Source organism: Anabrus simplex, chromosome 7 (assembly GCF_040414725.1).
Source record: "Anabrus simplex isolate iqAnaSimp1 chromosome 7, ASM4041472v1, whole genome shotgun sequence".
Lineage (NCBI taxonomy): Eukaryota > Metazoa > Arthropoda > Insecta > Orthoptera > Tettigoniidae > Anabrus > Anabrus simplex.
Genome location: NC_090271.1, coordinates 274,112,360 through 274,129,528, shown reverse-complemented (window position 1 = coordinate 274,129,528; position 17,169 = coordinate 274,112,360).

Sequence of the window (17,169 nt, the reverse complement as noted above, 5' to 3'; positions counted from 1 at the left end):
GGTGTGTTCACTCCTTGTAAGTCTATGAGGGCAATACTGTTTTCTGAACATGGAATGAGCTATAGGGTGTGTGCCCTCAATGGTAAGAATAGTACGGTTCCACCACTAAATTGTTAGCGTTCTGTATTTTGGACACAGGAATCGAGGGTCGATTTACGGCTGATTTTAACCTTTACTGGTTAATTTTTCTGGCTCCTCGGGGACTGGATGCGTGTGCCGTCTTTAATATTATAAGTCATCATAGGTATGATCCCAACCTCACAGATGCATAGGTCTCCTATAGGCGTCAATTTTAAAGACCAGCACCAGGCATCTCCGGAGGCCATACACATTTGACTGTGTATTGCTTTCAATGCCGGTGCTACAAAAACGGGCTTACTGGCCTCGGTGGCGAAGCCTAAACAATATTCTATTTAAAATGCAGTTGGTATGGGAACGAATGAATGCAGACTGTCATAAAGATACATTATTTCACACATTTGACGTAATTCTGAAATAGTTCTATGTAGTCTTACGGTTATGTTTCATATACATATTCAGTGAGAAAGAATTTTAATAGGGCAACCAAGGAAAGAAGTCAAAAAATATTGCAGAGCCTACAGTATGGCTGCTGCCCAGATAAATGACCTGCAGATACTGGAGTGTAGTGACTTCCTTTATCTTCTTGATTGACTTTCTTGACCGAATCCGCTGTGTCTCATATAATTCAGTTTCTCAGATGAAACCATGGAGAGCCGTGTGGTTAGGGGCGCGCAGCTGTGAGCTTGCAGCCGTGAGATAGTGGGTTCGAACCGCACTGTCGGCAGGCCCGAAGATGGTTTTCCGTGATTTCCCATTTTCAAAACATCTTAATTAAGGCCACGGCCGCGTCCTTCACACTCTGACTTTCCTATCCCATCGTCGCCATAAGACCTATCTGTGTCGGTGGGACGTAAAGCTAATTGTAAAAAGAAAGCATGGAGGTGGAAAAATCCCGTTGCAGCCCACGACTGAGGATTTAAGAATTGCTAGAACAAGCGGGATTCGAACATACTACATTGAAGCTGGATGCAGACACATTATTGACATTCGATCCGAGGTTGTCTCAATTTGGGGAAAAATCATATCATGCTAAGGAATGCAATAGCACGTTTTCTCTGAAATCTAACCATGAGAGGAAAATGTTATGTTCTTCCGGAGAGCGGCTTAATATAATTATTGTCGAATCGTGCTGTTTTATGGAGATTATTTGGATCATGGATATAAAAATAAAAACGGCTATCACATTATTCAATTCTATAAGCAAAATGCTCTTCACTTTCTTGGTATGTAGCCTATATCGCTTTAAAGAAGTTTTAGAAAGTGATTTATAGCTAAAGCACGGAGTAAAAGTAAAAGTTGTTAGGAGTAGGAGACAAAGAATAAGAAAGAAATAAAGCGAATTTAAACTCCACGAGTAACTGAGAAGTTAAACAGAACAGCAGTTTGCTGTGCTCTAGCTAAAAAGGAAATAAGGTCTGTTCAAAGATCCCGATAACTGGTGAAATGGAGACAGCTCTAAACTATCCCTCTTGTTCAAATGTCTCAGATATTACGACCCCCTTTGCTAAGGAATTACGTGCTGCTCAAGAATGTAATTAGTGAAGAATATTTGTATACTGTATATTGTGTGTACTACAACACAGAGTAGTCTACAAGTTTGAAAAGTTTAAAACACCTTTGCTGTTCCTTTCTTTCTTTAAAATAAATTTCTTAACAATTCGTTTAGTTTTAAATTAATTTTAAATTAAACTATCCTTCTGTCGTCCATCGGTATAGTTCTCAGCAATGTTAACGTATCTGAAACTGCGAATTCGTTTGTATCATTGTAATACGTAAGATAAACTGGCTTAATTAATTCACAGAGCTTTGTAAATTGAAATAAGTCTGTTATGAAGGCATTTGAAATAAACTGTAGGAATGAGATTGACCGTGCAATTGTTCACCTCTATAATTAGGTCAGTAATGCACGGAAGTATACCATTCGTATCTCCAGAAATCCCGCGCAGTTGCCTACGCGAGACAGTGGTGCTGGTCACATTATCAGCAATGACAATGGCAGCAAATGTAATTTACCGCCAAGTAGCAGTCTTTCATCTTGCTGTGGGTTGCAGAACATGAGTAATAATAATAATAATAATAATAATAATAATAATAATAATAATAATAATAATAATAATAATAATATTCTGGACCGTCGTCAAACTGTGCGGACGGGGCTGGAAACGGGTCCCGGACGGGTAATGACTACGAATGCAGGCCGGCCGCGGGTTCAGTACCGTCAAGGCACCCAAGGTGACACCACGGCGGATCTTCTGAAGGATTTGGTCCATATTAAAAATGCTTATAGTAAAATATGGCAAAGATTTAGGGACCCAACTGACCGGGTGGATTACCTGGACCTAGCCCAGGAAGTACGAAATCGATTGCTGGAAAGGAAGATTGAAAAACGGGAGGAACATTGTCCTCATTTCTCAGAAAACGAGTCACATCGCGAATTTTGGCGGATTCTCTCAGAAAACCAGTCAGATCGCGAATTTCGGCGGATTATACATAAAATGTTAAGCATTCAATTATAAATTTCAGTATAATACCGTACGAAGCACGGGTATCTTTCTAGTCTATATATATATATCAAATAAGAGTTTTGTCTGTACGTTGTTCAGAGTTTAAAAAATGGTATTTCTGTATCGGTAATGTCCAGAGTAGCCAGGAAATTTACTTTTCAATTTTCCGTAATTTGTGTCTGTCTGTCTGTCTGTCTGTCTGTCTGTCTGTCTGTCTGTCTGTCTGTCTGTCTGTCTGTCTGTCTGTCTGTCTGTCTGTCTGTATGTATGTATGTATGTATGTATGTATGTATGTATGTATGTATGTATGTATGTATGTATGTATGTATGCATGTATGTATGTATGTATGTAAGTGCATTACGAAACACGGCTGAAGAGAATTTAATAAAAATTGGTATGTAAAGTTGGGGAATAAATAGCTATAATCTAGGATATAAATAATTTTATTCTCGCGGAGTGAAATGGCAGTTTAGGGGAAGGACTAAAAATTTAATTCTCAAATGTTCATGTTATTAGTGGTCCTATCGATAAATAGTACATAGTAAAGTTATATAGAATTAAATTTTCGATCATTTATATGTTATACAATTTTAACGTACCGGCTATGATAACAGAGATGTTCATGGATTTGTATTTTTGTTAGTAAGTCCAAATCAACACCGAGCCATGAAACAATGGGTGAACAGAATTTAATGAAAATCCGAATGTAAAGTAGGGAAATAAAGCACTACAGTCCATGCTATAAATAATGTTATCCACCCTGGTTGAAATGGTAGTTTAGGGGGAGGCGCCTAAAATGTTAATTTTAGTTACCTATATTAATGGTGCTATCGGAAGGTACTACATAACATAGGTATACAATTTCCGATCATTTATGTCTTATTCTGTTTTACCGTATCGACTATGATAAGATTAATGGTGGTGGTGATTATTGTTTTAAGTGGAAGTACAACTAGGCAACGATCATATATATAACACTATTCAGAGAGGAGAAATGGAAGGGTTCTGACACTTCGAAAGAAAGAATGACTCACTTTAAATTTGTTGCCCTAATATCACAGAGTCGGAAGAAAACTAAATGTGAACGTCTATAATACAGAAAGCTCATTAAGAAATTTGGTCAACAATAACATTACATTGACCATTGTTTGTTGTGATGTGCTTTGTGCCTTCTGGTGCCTCTCATTTCCGATAGATGGGGGTTACTGCTGCGTACAAAGTATAACCTCTTGCTTGAATATTGGCGGGAAGTAGCTGGGGAGTTACACACCTCTCCTTTTTTATCATTACATTCCTCTGGTTCATAAATTTACTGATAACTAATGGTACGTAACACACTGTTTCATCATAGTATTCGATCCCTTCGCTGAGGCACTGATTTTAATGAGCAGTATGCACACTTAACGCAATAATGCGAGAGGAGTGTCCACGGCTGTCTGCAGCCTGGTAATTCAAGCTCTGGAACTTTGGACCGTTATGAAATAAAACTCAAATCAGTCACTATTGATCTGCATTTAGGGCAGTCGCCCAGGTGGCAGATTCCCTATCTGTTGTTTTCCTGGCCGTTTCTTAAATGATTGAAAAGAAATTGGAAATGTATTGAACATCTTGGTACGCAATCCCAAACTCCACTTCCTATAAAGGAATATTTTCCTAAATTTGTCCTTTTGAATTCCAACTTTATCTTCATATTGCGATCTTTCCTACTTTTAGAGACACCACTCAAACGTATTCGTCTACTGATGTCATTCCACGCTATCTCTCCACTGACAGTTCCGAACATACCACTTAGTCGAGCAGCTCTCTCCTTTCTCCCAAGTCTTCCTAGCCCAAACCTTGCAACGTTTTTGTAACGCAACTCTTTTGTCGGAAATCACCCAGAACAAATCGAGATGCTTTTCTTTGGATTTTTTTCCAGTTCTTGAATCCAAGTGATCCTGGTGAGGGTCCAGTACACTGGAACCATACTCTAGTTGGGGTCTTACCAGAGACGTATATGCCCTCTCCTTTACATCATTACTACAATCACTAAATACCCTCATAACCATGTGCAAAGATCTGTACCCTTTATATACAATCATTTTTATGTGATTACCCCAATGGAGATCTTATATTACGACCTAGGTACTTACAATGATCCAAAGAGGGAACTTTCACCCCCATTATCGCAGTAATTAAAACTGAGAGGACTTTTCCTATTTGTGAAACTCACAACTTGACTTTTAACCCTGTTTATCATCATACCATTGCCTACTGTCCATCTCACAACATTATAGAGGTAATTTTGCAGTTGCTTACAATCTTATAACTACTTGATCGTGACTGATAGTAGGCAAGACGGCCTGCCATTACACTAAAAATTCCCTAACCCTGTCTGCACATGAGAATAGACGTATGGTGACTCGTCGTCGCGTTTCTGGGGTAACGTTAAGAGCTATGCAATTTAATGCAATGTTACTCACAACGTGTTCACTACTTACGAGAATTCTGTATACAGTGTAGAATTCCGTAGCGAAGCACGGTACAGCAGCTAGTATAATAATAAGAATGGAATTCAAGAGGACAAATATTGTTTTATAGAAAGGAAAATTACGAATTGGAGTATTTTACTAAGGGAGATGTTCGATGAACGTCCAACACATTTTAATTTATTTGAGAAACGACTTCATAAACAGCTGATTATTGAATCCGTCACCTTGGCGATATCCTTAAATGCAGATCGTTGGTGATTTATGACGATGATGAAGATGCAATCATTAAGAATTCGAAACAGGTACTGAAAAAGTGGGCCGTGAGCTTTGGGTAGCGCAGCTGTGAGTTTATATCCGGGAGATTATGGGTCAGAATCACACTAATGATAACCTTGAGGAGAGATTTTCGTGGTTTCCCAATTTTCCCAATCTGGTATACCAGACAAGAGCTGCAGCTGTACCTTAAATAAGGCGTCAGCCACTTTTATCCAGATTCTATTACTTTTCCATCCTTACGTCTCCGAAAACATTCGACATAGTGGTACGACATTAAAGCATTGGGGAAGAAATAAATAAAAGAAAAATCATTGAAATTATCTCTTTTAACCATACATCTGAAATATTCTAAGAATCATTCATTGCGAATGTCAGGCATTCTATTCTGTTCTTTGGTGGTGGCTGCATTTGTACCTTTTTAGTCAGTCTGTTTGGAAATGTCAAGGACCTCATTTAGGGGCCAAATTCGGCATTCCGGTGTCTTTTAAGACCGTTAGTATTTTATGGAACGTCACTTGTACACTATCACATTTTCTGAAATTTCTCCACATTTCAGGATCCTTCTCTTCCTCTAACGAACGTCTTATTTCCCTTTTTCTCATTAAATGTTATTTTTGCGGTATTTTTTATTTCTTGATCTACCAGTTCACAAAATACAAGACACATCTACACTCTGGAAATTGAAAACATCCCTTGAATAAGGATGTAACCAACAAGTTTTCCAAAAAGTTTTCCAGTAGAAATACGGAGTATCATCACGCCTATGTGTTGTCGTGTCTTCTTATGTCTTATATTTGAACTTAAAGCTGGTTTACAGCCAGAAGAACTCTGTCCGCCGTGGTGTAAGGATGGAACATCAGTCAAGATGGTGGACATTAGGTGCAATAGATCATTTTTATAAAGGCCATAGGCGAAATCACAAATGTATATTTTGAAATATTTTCTTGTTTTTTTGTTATTTTTATTTATATTATTACACTAATACTATTTGCTATCATTTTTGTTCCTAGTACATGTACAGGATTTCTCTTCTGTTACATACAAACATAAGACATACGTGCGTTATATCACTTCCAATACATACATTATTTTTAAAACCGTAAATTTTTACAGTAAAATATTCTTTTTAATAGATGAGCTCATTTGTACACTTGCATATGCTGTTGGTCCAAGTAGTTTACACCATGGAATAAACCCAAAACTAATTTTCCTCTCCCCTGAAAAATCAGTTTTGTTGGTTACATCCTTATTCCGGGGATGTCTTCAGTTGTGGTGGCTACTACCGAACATTTTATTTAATGAATATCTTTCCAAATCTAATCAATTACTATGTCAGAGAAAATTCTATTAATTAATCCAGCTAAGAAACAGGTTATAATTATAGGACAGACAAGAACTCTCGGTGACAAGAACTATAGCTGTACTACAATGAAGACTTCAGCAGCCACTCCATGATCAACCGTTTTAATTTCACATTAAAATATACCAAACTTGCCACCCCCTATTACGAGACACTCGGCTGGTTAAAGATTAAGGAAATGAGATATCTACTCATTGCTACACTTATTTTCCAACTTTTAAATGAAGCACCCCGTCAGTTTCTTACCTCAGTTCTTAGCTACCTCTCCTTCACTCATCAGCATTACACTCGATCTAACTCCTCTCTTACTACACCCATAAATCGTACATCAGTGTATAACCGTTCAGTCCATGTGTCTGGTGCCAGACTACGGAATTCTCTCCCGTTCAGAGTTAGGAGATGCACGACATTAGGCTCTTTTACGAGATCTCGCCGGGAATTCCTCCTAAGTGCGTAGCCAGGTTGTATGAATGCACGGATATATGTGAGAATGAATGACGTAGTACTTAAGTATTTACATAAATTTACACTTGTATTAAGGTGCACTAAGTCACGCAGATCATCAGTTTCCCACCTAACTCAAGAACCAACGGCGTATATTATGCTATAAATTGTTTTTAAATTATTGTTAGAATCATCATTATTAACTACTGCCATCGATTTACATAACTAATTTTGTCAATAATTTATCATATATCCGCCTCTTCTCACTTCAAATTGTTTGACATAATCTCCTCTCCCCCTTGACCGTCATTTTCAACTCCCATAATTAGCATCTTATTAATCCGTAAAAGCACGCGTATGGGTAAAAATTACCGAGGCAAAATACAAATTTATATTTCACTTATTTCTAAATAGCTCTTCAGACCTCCTCTCTCAGTAGCCTACATTTAAAGTGAAATCTTCCAAATGTTATAACCTACCGAGCTCGATAGCTGCAGTCGCCTAAGTGCGATCAGTATCCAGTATTCGGGAGATAGTGGGTTCGAGCCCCACTGTCGGCAACCCTGAAGATGGTTTTCCCTGGTTTCCCATTTTCACACCGGGCAAATGCTGGGGCTGTACCTTAATTAAGGCCACGGCCGCTTCCTTCCCAGTCCTAGCCCTTTCCCGTCCCACCGTCGCCATAAGAGCTATCTGTGTCGGTGCGACGTAAAGCCAGTACCAAAAAAAATTATAATCTTGGAAAAGCTGCGTTCATGCGTTACAGAATGCTATTTTTTTATTGTTAATTACTTTGTTTTCACGAGCGAACAAACAAAGAGTGCAGAAATTTTTAGACAAGTGGACTTTGTAGTATATGTGCGTTTATTCGGCAAGTTTACGCAAAATTTTAGTGAATTTCAGGAACTGAAGACATATCACTCTAAGACGCAGACCAAAATTACACACATTTGTTCCCAAGGAAGACAGTGACATCGTGGCTAGTGATGACTGAGAAATTGGTAATGTCGAAGAAAGTGATCAGGCACGTTTCTAATATGTTTGTAAGTAATTCAAAACCTACATTCCGTCGAAATTGCCTGAGAATGCTGTCCTTGGATCTTATAAAGGGACATTTGGCGTCGAGAAGTAAAATACTGTTTCCACCAACAAATCTCCGAACTCGTGTCCAGTGGCTTTCTGGAAAATCTGAGCAAGGGAAAAGTCCTTAGAAAGCGTCAAGCAGGAAGATGCGAAGACCGTGGAAGTAAAGAGGTCAGAAAAACCACGTGTTGTGTAAAGTGCGAAAATCGAATTTGCCGGGAACATGTGAAGCTAGTGTGTGGAGAATGTGTGCAACAAGTGAACGAGCAACAAGAAGTAATGTACCGGGAGTGAAGTTTAATCAAGTCTGATCTTTGAAAATCCTCTACAGTTCTTACCTTCTGCTCTTCCCTCTATATCCAATGGGTGTTTGTCACATACGACCCTTTTTTAATACAGAAAATGTGTGTCTGATATATACGATATCCATTCCAATTATCGCAACTTGAAGGTTGCCATAATTACTCCGAAAGTATTACAATTGATTTGCTACATAAATGTATCAACATTTACGTGGTTTACAATAATTACAATTTAGAATTAAGGGGGATTTTTGCTTGTGGGTAATTTTCACCCATCGCGCATGCTTGCGTCTCGACAGAGATCGAGCGTCCTGTCAGGTTAATTTGTAGGAATAGACAATTTAACCTATAGCACTAAATGCGGTAAAGTATAACAGGGGGCCAAGAGCCTTAACTTTGCCACTTGTAAATAAATAAATAAATAAATAAATAAATAAATAAATAAATAAATAAATAAATAAATAAATAAATAAATAAATAAATAGTCCGCCTCTGTGGTGTAGTGGTTGGTGTGATTAGCTGACACTCTCGGAGACCCGGGTTCGATTCCTGGCTCTGCCACGAAGTTTGAAAAGTGATACGAGCGCTGGAACGGGCTCCACTCAGCCTCGGGAGGTCAACTGAGTAGAGGATGGCTCGATTCCCACCTCAACCATCCTCGAAGTGGTTTTCCGTGGTTTCCCACTATTCCTTCAGGCAAATGCCGGGTTAGTACGTAACTTAAGGCCACGGTCGCTTACTTCCCTCTTCCTTGCCTGTCCCTTCCAATCTTCTATCCCTCAACAAAGCCCCTGTTCAGCATAGCAGGTGAAGCCGCCTGGGCGAGGTACTGGCCCTCCTCCCCAGTTGTAAGACCTACCCAAAGTCTCGCGCTCCAGGACACTGCCCTTGTGGCGGTAGAGGTGGGGTCCCTCGCTGAGTCCGAGGAATATCCGACCCTGGAGGGTAAACCGATTAAGAAAGTAGATAAAATAAATAAATAAATAAATAAATAAATAAATAAATGAATAAATAAATAAATAAATAAACATATTTCTGATCTCTAAATAACTCTGTAACTCATGGTTACAACATAGGAAATGTGTTAATGAACATTGTACAATTCAGGCAACCTTCTCCCAAAATTAACTCTAACATTGTTATTTTATTTAGGAGATGCAACCAATGAACACCCTAATCAAGCGAGAACTGTTGTGTGTTAGTATTTGGGAGCACCGCTGTCTCATACAGCATATTTCACCCTCGTACGTGCGCCTCTAATTATCGTCATGAGTGGTTGCGTCAGCTTCTGAAGAATGCTGCTGCTACGTGTTACCTACCGAACATTACCTGCATCTGTGACACGAACTTGGCCAATGAATCAGACCCAACTTCGTTTAACGTCGCCGACAGCTGCAGGTCATATCGCGATCCCACTTAGGGATATGTGTACTAAAGATCCTTCTAGCTTGGCATCATAAAATCGGAACTAGCAATAGCCGTACTATACATCGTAACAGAATCTTATAATATTAAAATATTTTAGATTTCCCTTGTTTGAAAGAACGTTGCCGCTAGTAAATACAATCTCGTTTCCTCTCAAATTGCTTATAGTCATTAGAGCTCATGAGGTGAGACTTTGTAGTTCGAGTTGGATGGGTTCGAGACTACCTAACACTATCAGAAATTCGGGCTTTCTTCGCTAGTGGTTTAAAAGGCTCACTAATCATGTCGTCTCAGAACTCACGACTACAAACTAGTGGATAAATAAATATTCTAATGAGTCTCAAAACTCACGACTCCGGACAGTAGGTGCCTGCGGTAACTGCAGGAGGGATGAGGTGCGCTGTGACTCACGCATTAGGCCTCCCGGGAGGGCACACACCATTATTAAAAATTTATATCAAAGGGAAAAAGTGCATTATATTAGATTTAAGACCACAGCAACATATTTTAATAATAATAATAATAATAGCCTGGTGGATAAACTGGAAGACAAAGACAGGACAATTATCAGGAAGATCTCAGGTCCGGTAACGGAAGATGGAGAATTCCGTAGACGGCACAATTCTGAGCTCTACGAACACAAAGAGAGGCTGTCTGATTTTGCTAGGAAAAAGAGAGTAGCCTTCTATGGCCGTATAGTAAGACTGCCTCTTAAAGGACTGACCAGTCGCCTGTTCATCTTCTAGCAGAACAAGATCAGTACCACTTGGAAACTGAGAAGAACGTTAAAGAACTGGGAATATAATATCTTCAGGATAGACGGTCTGTACGACGTACTCTGAAGGAAGTCCATGAATATCAGGAAAGAACCCGAAAGAAAGGTACCCCCTGGACTAATGAATGAAAAGAGTTACACCGGCAGAAAATAAACCAATACTGGGCAAAGATCTGAGCCCAGCAGTTGAATGATCGTGGTGCAAAGTAGGCCCATTCGAACCAATAATAATAATAATAATAATAATAATAATAATAATAATAATAATAATAATAATACACCTCTCTTTCATTCAAGGCTGAGTGGCTCGGACGGTTGAGGCGTTGGTCTTCTGTCCCCAACTTGGGAGGTTTGATCCTGGCTCTGTCCGGTCGAATTTGAAGGTGCTCAAATACGTCAGCCTCGAGTCGGTAGATTTACTGGCTCATAAAAGGACTCCTGCTTGCTTGTAGTCATTAGAGCATATTAGTTGGATGGGTCCGAGGCTAACTAACACCATCAAAATTTCGGACTTTCTTCGCTAGTCGTTTAACGTCGCACTAATACAGCGGGGATTTTCGGTGATGCAAGGATGGGGAAGGGTAAGAATTGGGAAGCTAGTGACAGAGGCAGTAATTAAGGTAAAGCACCAGCATTTGCTTGGTGTGAAAATGGGAAACCACGGAAAACCATTCTTAGGACAGCCGACGTTAGAACTCGAACCCACTCATCTCCAAAGTCGTTGCGCGCCCGATCACTCCACTCAGTCTGCCAGTGAATATTCTGATGGTGAATTATTTTCCACCGACGGGATTCGATACAGCTAACCGCGGTGTCAAACCATTAATGACTTGATACCGTAGCGGGCATGGACACCAGGTGGTAATAATGGCGTATGGTCTCCGAAGAGCTTTTCAGAGTTGACGGCATAAGGGCGACCTGCGCGTCTGTGAGGATGGGACCCTACCTACGGTGAATTCTAATGATGAAGACGGTACAGACACCCAACCCTCCGAACCATCGGAATCAACTAATGAGGATTGAAATCCCCGACCAGGCTGGAAATCGAACCCGGCATCTCCTGGATCAAAGGCTAGCGAGTTCGATAGCTGCATTCACGACCAGTATCCAGTACTTGAGAGAAAGTGGGTTCAAACCCCACTGTCGGCAGCCCCGAAATGGTTTTCCGTTATTTCCCGTTGTAACACTAGGCGAATGTACCTTAATAAAGGCCACGGCTGCTTCCTTCCCACTCCTAGCCCTTTCCTGTCCCATCGTCGCCATAAGAACTATCTGTGTCGGCGCGACGTACAGCAACTTGCAAAAAAAAAAAAAAAAAGTCCATTGTTTATCCTAGTTAACCAGAAAAATATTTCGAGAGGATGTTATTGCAAAAATAAAGATCATCAGTCATACCATCTGCCATTCTCAAATCTGAAAATAACGGGAAACAGTTTAGTGGAGGGAAACGTTCTGGACCTGCTGGACGATACTTGGTAGCAAAAGAGAAATAAATATAAATTATACTTGTAGTCTCAACTGTCTGATGATGTACTCATGGAAAGTTAATACTTATTTGAAATCCGAAGCATGAGGTAGTGAAATTTTTATATCCAAAATCCGCAGGTATTGACAGTGTCGAACTGAAGAGTCAGTACTGTACGTACAATACTGCTCAGCTCTCTACAAAAGGGATCATGTTCACGCTTTTCCGGAACGATCGGAAAACTTCGTATACTTTTTCATTATTATTATTATTATTATTATTATTATTATTATTATTATTATTATTATTATTATTGTTAAAGCGATACAGCCAAATATGGGCTACAAATACACCGGTTTTCCTTGACCTTGCTTTCCCATCAGTACCTTTTTTCAGACTTTGGCTTCTCCTCTGACGTTCTCCCGCTGGAATGTTCCGCGGTTTAGTGTTTTCAGGATTTTCCCTCAGATCCACAAATTTCTTCTAAACAGTGTATTGTCGTAAAATTCAGCTCGTGTTTTGCTTCCTTCGCCTAAATCAATCAATCAATCAATCAATCAATCAATCAATCAATCAATCAATCAATCAATCAATCAATCAATCAATCAACCAATCTGCATTTAAGGCTGTCGACCAGGTGACAGATGCCCTATCAATTCTTTACCTAGCTTTCCCTTAAATTTAAATTTTTCTTTGATAATTTATTCCAATCCCTTACTCCTCGTCCTATAAATTAATATTTTTCCCAATTTGTCCTCTTGAATTCCAACTTTATCTTCATATTATGATCTTTCCTCAAGCTTATTTGTCTACCTATGTCAGTCCACTCTCCACTAACAGCTCGAAACACACCAGTAAGATGAATTAGTAGGTATTAAAACTCTTCAATTAGTTCAATGTTCACCGAGCTCGATACCTGCATTCGCAGTATCCAGTATTCCGGAGATAGTGGGTTCGAGTCCTGAAGATGGCTTTCCGTGGTTTCTAATTTTCACAGCAGGCAAATACTGGGGCTGTACCTTAATGCAGGCCACGGCCGCTTCCTAGCCCTTTCCTGTCCCATCGCCTCCATAAGACCTGTTTGTGTCGTTGCGACGTAAAGCATCTTGTAAAAAAAAAAGAAACATACCACGTAATCACGCATCTCTTTTCCTTACTCCGAAGTCTTACCAACCCGAAAGTTTGCGACTTTTTCTTAACACTACTCCTTTGTCAGAAAACACCCAGAACAATTCTTGCTGCATTTATTTCAATGTTTTCCAGTTCTCGTATCAAGTAGCCCTGGTGAGAGGTCCCGTTCACCGGAGCCATATTCTAACTGCGGTCTTACCGGGGATTTATACGCCTTCCCCTTTACATTCTTACTACAACTCCTAAATATTCTCAAAACCATGTGAAGAGATCTCTAACCTTTCTTAACAACCTCGTTAATATGATTACCCCAACGAAGACCTTTCCTTACATTAACACGCAGATACTTTCTTGAGGCTTGTTGCCATTTCTTGCTGGATGCAGTATTTTTGCATCCGTCTCTTGGCACAGGCCAGAGCAAAGTGTACAGTAGCTTCCACCAAAGTCCTAATCTCATCCATGGCTGTGATAATATGGAAGCTGCTGGGGTATGGGCAGTGCTAAGTAATGATATTCGGAGTACGACCAGTACATCTGAGTGTTACGAATGGTGTTGCTCATAGGATCAGTCGTGCTGAAGTAGCACCTTCTGATGCCGTGAGGAAAGCAATGGCAAACTACCTTATTCCTTATCTTGCCTAGTACGCCTCATTTGGAGTCAGTCTCTGGGCTGATGACCTAATAGACGGACTTTCTTGAGCACCCCTCCTTATAATATAATCACGAAGGAATTTAGCAGAAATTCCACTAAATTGGATATTATTAACTGAAAGCAGAAACAAGAAAATGAAACGAGATGTTAAAAGAGCATACTTTTAAAATTAAACGTAATGTCAGGTAGTGGATCAGACAACCGCAGGGAATGATAATTAGAGCAGGGGATAAATCAATTCAATCCCGTTTCGCCTCTCGGCCGGACTGCTGTAGGCATGAAGTTTTACTTGCCCGGAGATAGCCACTTTTTATGTTTCTGTGGAAAAGAAAGAGAGATGCTGTCGGTGTTTCAAAATGGAATAAAATGAGTTGAATGTGACAGTGATTTATTTAGTCTGCAATATGGCGACTGTCTTCCGAGACGAAGGAGACAGGAACAGAGAGAGGTCTGACGAGGAGCAGGAATTAGGAGAATCTTAATGGAGCTCAGCTGCAGATTGATCAATATCAATCAATCAATCAATCAATCAATCAATCAATCAATCAATCAATCAATCAATCAATCAATCAACACCGATCTGCATTTAGGGCAGTCGCCCAGGTGGCAGATTTCCTATCTGTTGCTTTCCTAGCCTTTTCCTAAATGATTTCAAAGAAATTGGAAATTTATTGAACATCTCCCTTGGTAAGTTATTCCAATCCCTAAATCCCCTTCCTATAAATGAATATTTGCCCCAGTTTGTCCTCTTGAATTCCAACTTTATCTTCATATTGTGATCTTTCCTACTTTTATAAACGCCATTCAAACTTATTCGTCTACTAATGTCATTCCACGCCATCTCTCCGCTGACAGCTCGAAACATACCACTTAGTCGAGCAGCTCTTCTTCTTTCCCTCAGTTCTTCCCAACCCAAACATTGCAACATTTTTGTAACGCTACTCTTTTGTCGGAAATCACCCAGAACAAATCGAGCTGCTTTTCTTTGGATTTTTTCCAGTTCTTGAATCAGGTAATCCTGGTGAGGGTCCCATACACTGGAACCATACTCTAGTTGGGGTCTTACCAGAGACTTATATGCACTCTCCTTTACATCCTTACTACAACCCCTAAACACCCTCATAACCATGTGCAGAGATCTGTACCCTTTATTTACAATCCCATTTATGTGATTACCCCAAAGAAGATCTATGAAACTAAAAGATATTCTGTACAATTGTCTTGTTAATGCTAGTAATATCGGCGTTAAATGAGCCTGCTCTACAAGAGGAGATCTTAATATAAATTACGTTCGTTCATTGTTGATACCTAGGTGGAGTTACGTCCTCCAAGAAAGGAAACCGGCTATTCAGTTTCAAGGGCATTTATTTTCAATTGCCATCGAGAATTGGCATCAATATAAATTTCAAAAATTTCAATAGGAAGCCGATATAGTATCTGTATTTCAACCTTTCTGCCAGCTTGGATAGTTTACTCTGAGAAAACAAAGCGAGTTGTCTGTGCGGTTAGCGACGTGCAGCTGTGAGATTTCATTCGGGAGGTAGTGGGTTCGAACTCCAGTGTCGGCAGCCCTGAAGATTGTTTCCTGTGGTTAATTAAGGCCACGGCTGCTTCGTTCCCACTCATAGCCCTTTCCTACCCATGAACGACGAAGTCTCTCTAGTAACTTCCACAATATTTCTCCTTCAAAAGCCGAGCGAGTTGACCGTGGGCTTAGGGACGCGAAGCTATGAGCTTGTATTCGGGGGATAGTGGGTTCTACTTTGTTTTTTTCTGTGGTTTCCCATTTTCATACCATGTAAATGCTGGGGCTGTACTTTAATTGAGGCTACGGCCGCCTCCATCCCACTCCCAGTCATTACCTATCTCATTGTCGCTATAAAATATACCTGTGTCGGTGCGGCGTAAAGCAACTTGTAAAAAAAAATCTCCTTCAATAAGGAATGCAGTTTTCGTAGATGTTTATCCCTATCAATATTTTCAGCTTGATCGATTATGTTTGTTAAGAAGGAAGCCATACTTTCTGGTGTCGACCGGTTGAATGTAACTTAAAAGCATCGACACATATAGGTCTTATGGCGACGATGGACAGGAAAGGGCTAGGACTGGGAAGGAAGCGGTCGTGGCCTTAATTAAGGTACAGCCCCAGCATTTGCCTGGTGTGAAAATGGAAAATTACGGTAAACCATCTTCAGGGCTGCCGACAGTAGGGTTCGAACCACCTATCTCCCGAATACTGGATACTGGATGCACTTAAGCGACTGCAGCTATCGAGCTCGGTATATTTTGGTTCCTTGTTCAATATTGCTTTTGTTTCATAGCACTTGAGCGGGTCAAAAGCATAGACTCATCGCGCACTTGATGCCATTCCTTAAGTTGTTACTACACGTGGAACAATTAATTGCCGTCGCTGCTTCTAGTACCTAGACATTACACTCCACTACAGGCCCTGAGTTAAACTCTACACCATCAAAAACAAATAGGATCGCTAAAACCACTGCCAGGAACCACAAGTTACCTAGTCTGACGAGGGTTGGAGGCATCAACAGTGTATGGGAAACTGCGTCTTGTTAGTAGAGTAAAGGATAATGTTGAGTATGAGTTGCTAGGATGGTGGGGACAGCCCGAACAACTAGTTCCCGAGATGAAAATGAAATGAAATGGCGTATGGCTTTTAGTGCCGGGAGTGTCCGAGGACATGTTCGGCTCGCCAGGTGCAGGTCTTTTGATTTGACACCCGTAGGCGACCTGCGCGTCGTGATGAGGATGAAATGATGATGAAGACAACACATACATACAGCCCCCGGGCAAGCGAATTTAACCAATGATGGTTAAAATTCCCGACCCTGCCGGGAATCGAATGCGGAACCCCTGTGGCCAAAGGCCAGAACGCTAACCATTTAGCCATGGAACCGGACAGTTCCCGAGATAAAATTTAAGATTACAATCCCTCGCCCGACTGAGTGGCTCAGACGGTTGAGGTGGTGGCTTTCTGACTCTGACCCCAACATGGCAGGTTCGATCCTGGTTCAGTCTGGCGGTATTTGAAGGTGCTCGAATACGATAGCCTCTTGTCGGTACATTTACTGGCACGTAAAAGAACTTCTGTGGGACAATATATATATATATATTTTTACAAGTTGCTTTACGTCACTGCTTATAGCGATGATGGGACAGGGAGGGTCTAGGAGTGGGAAAG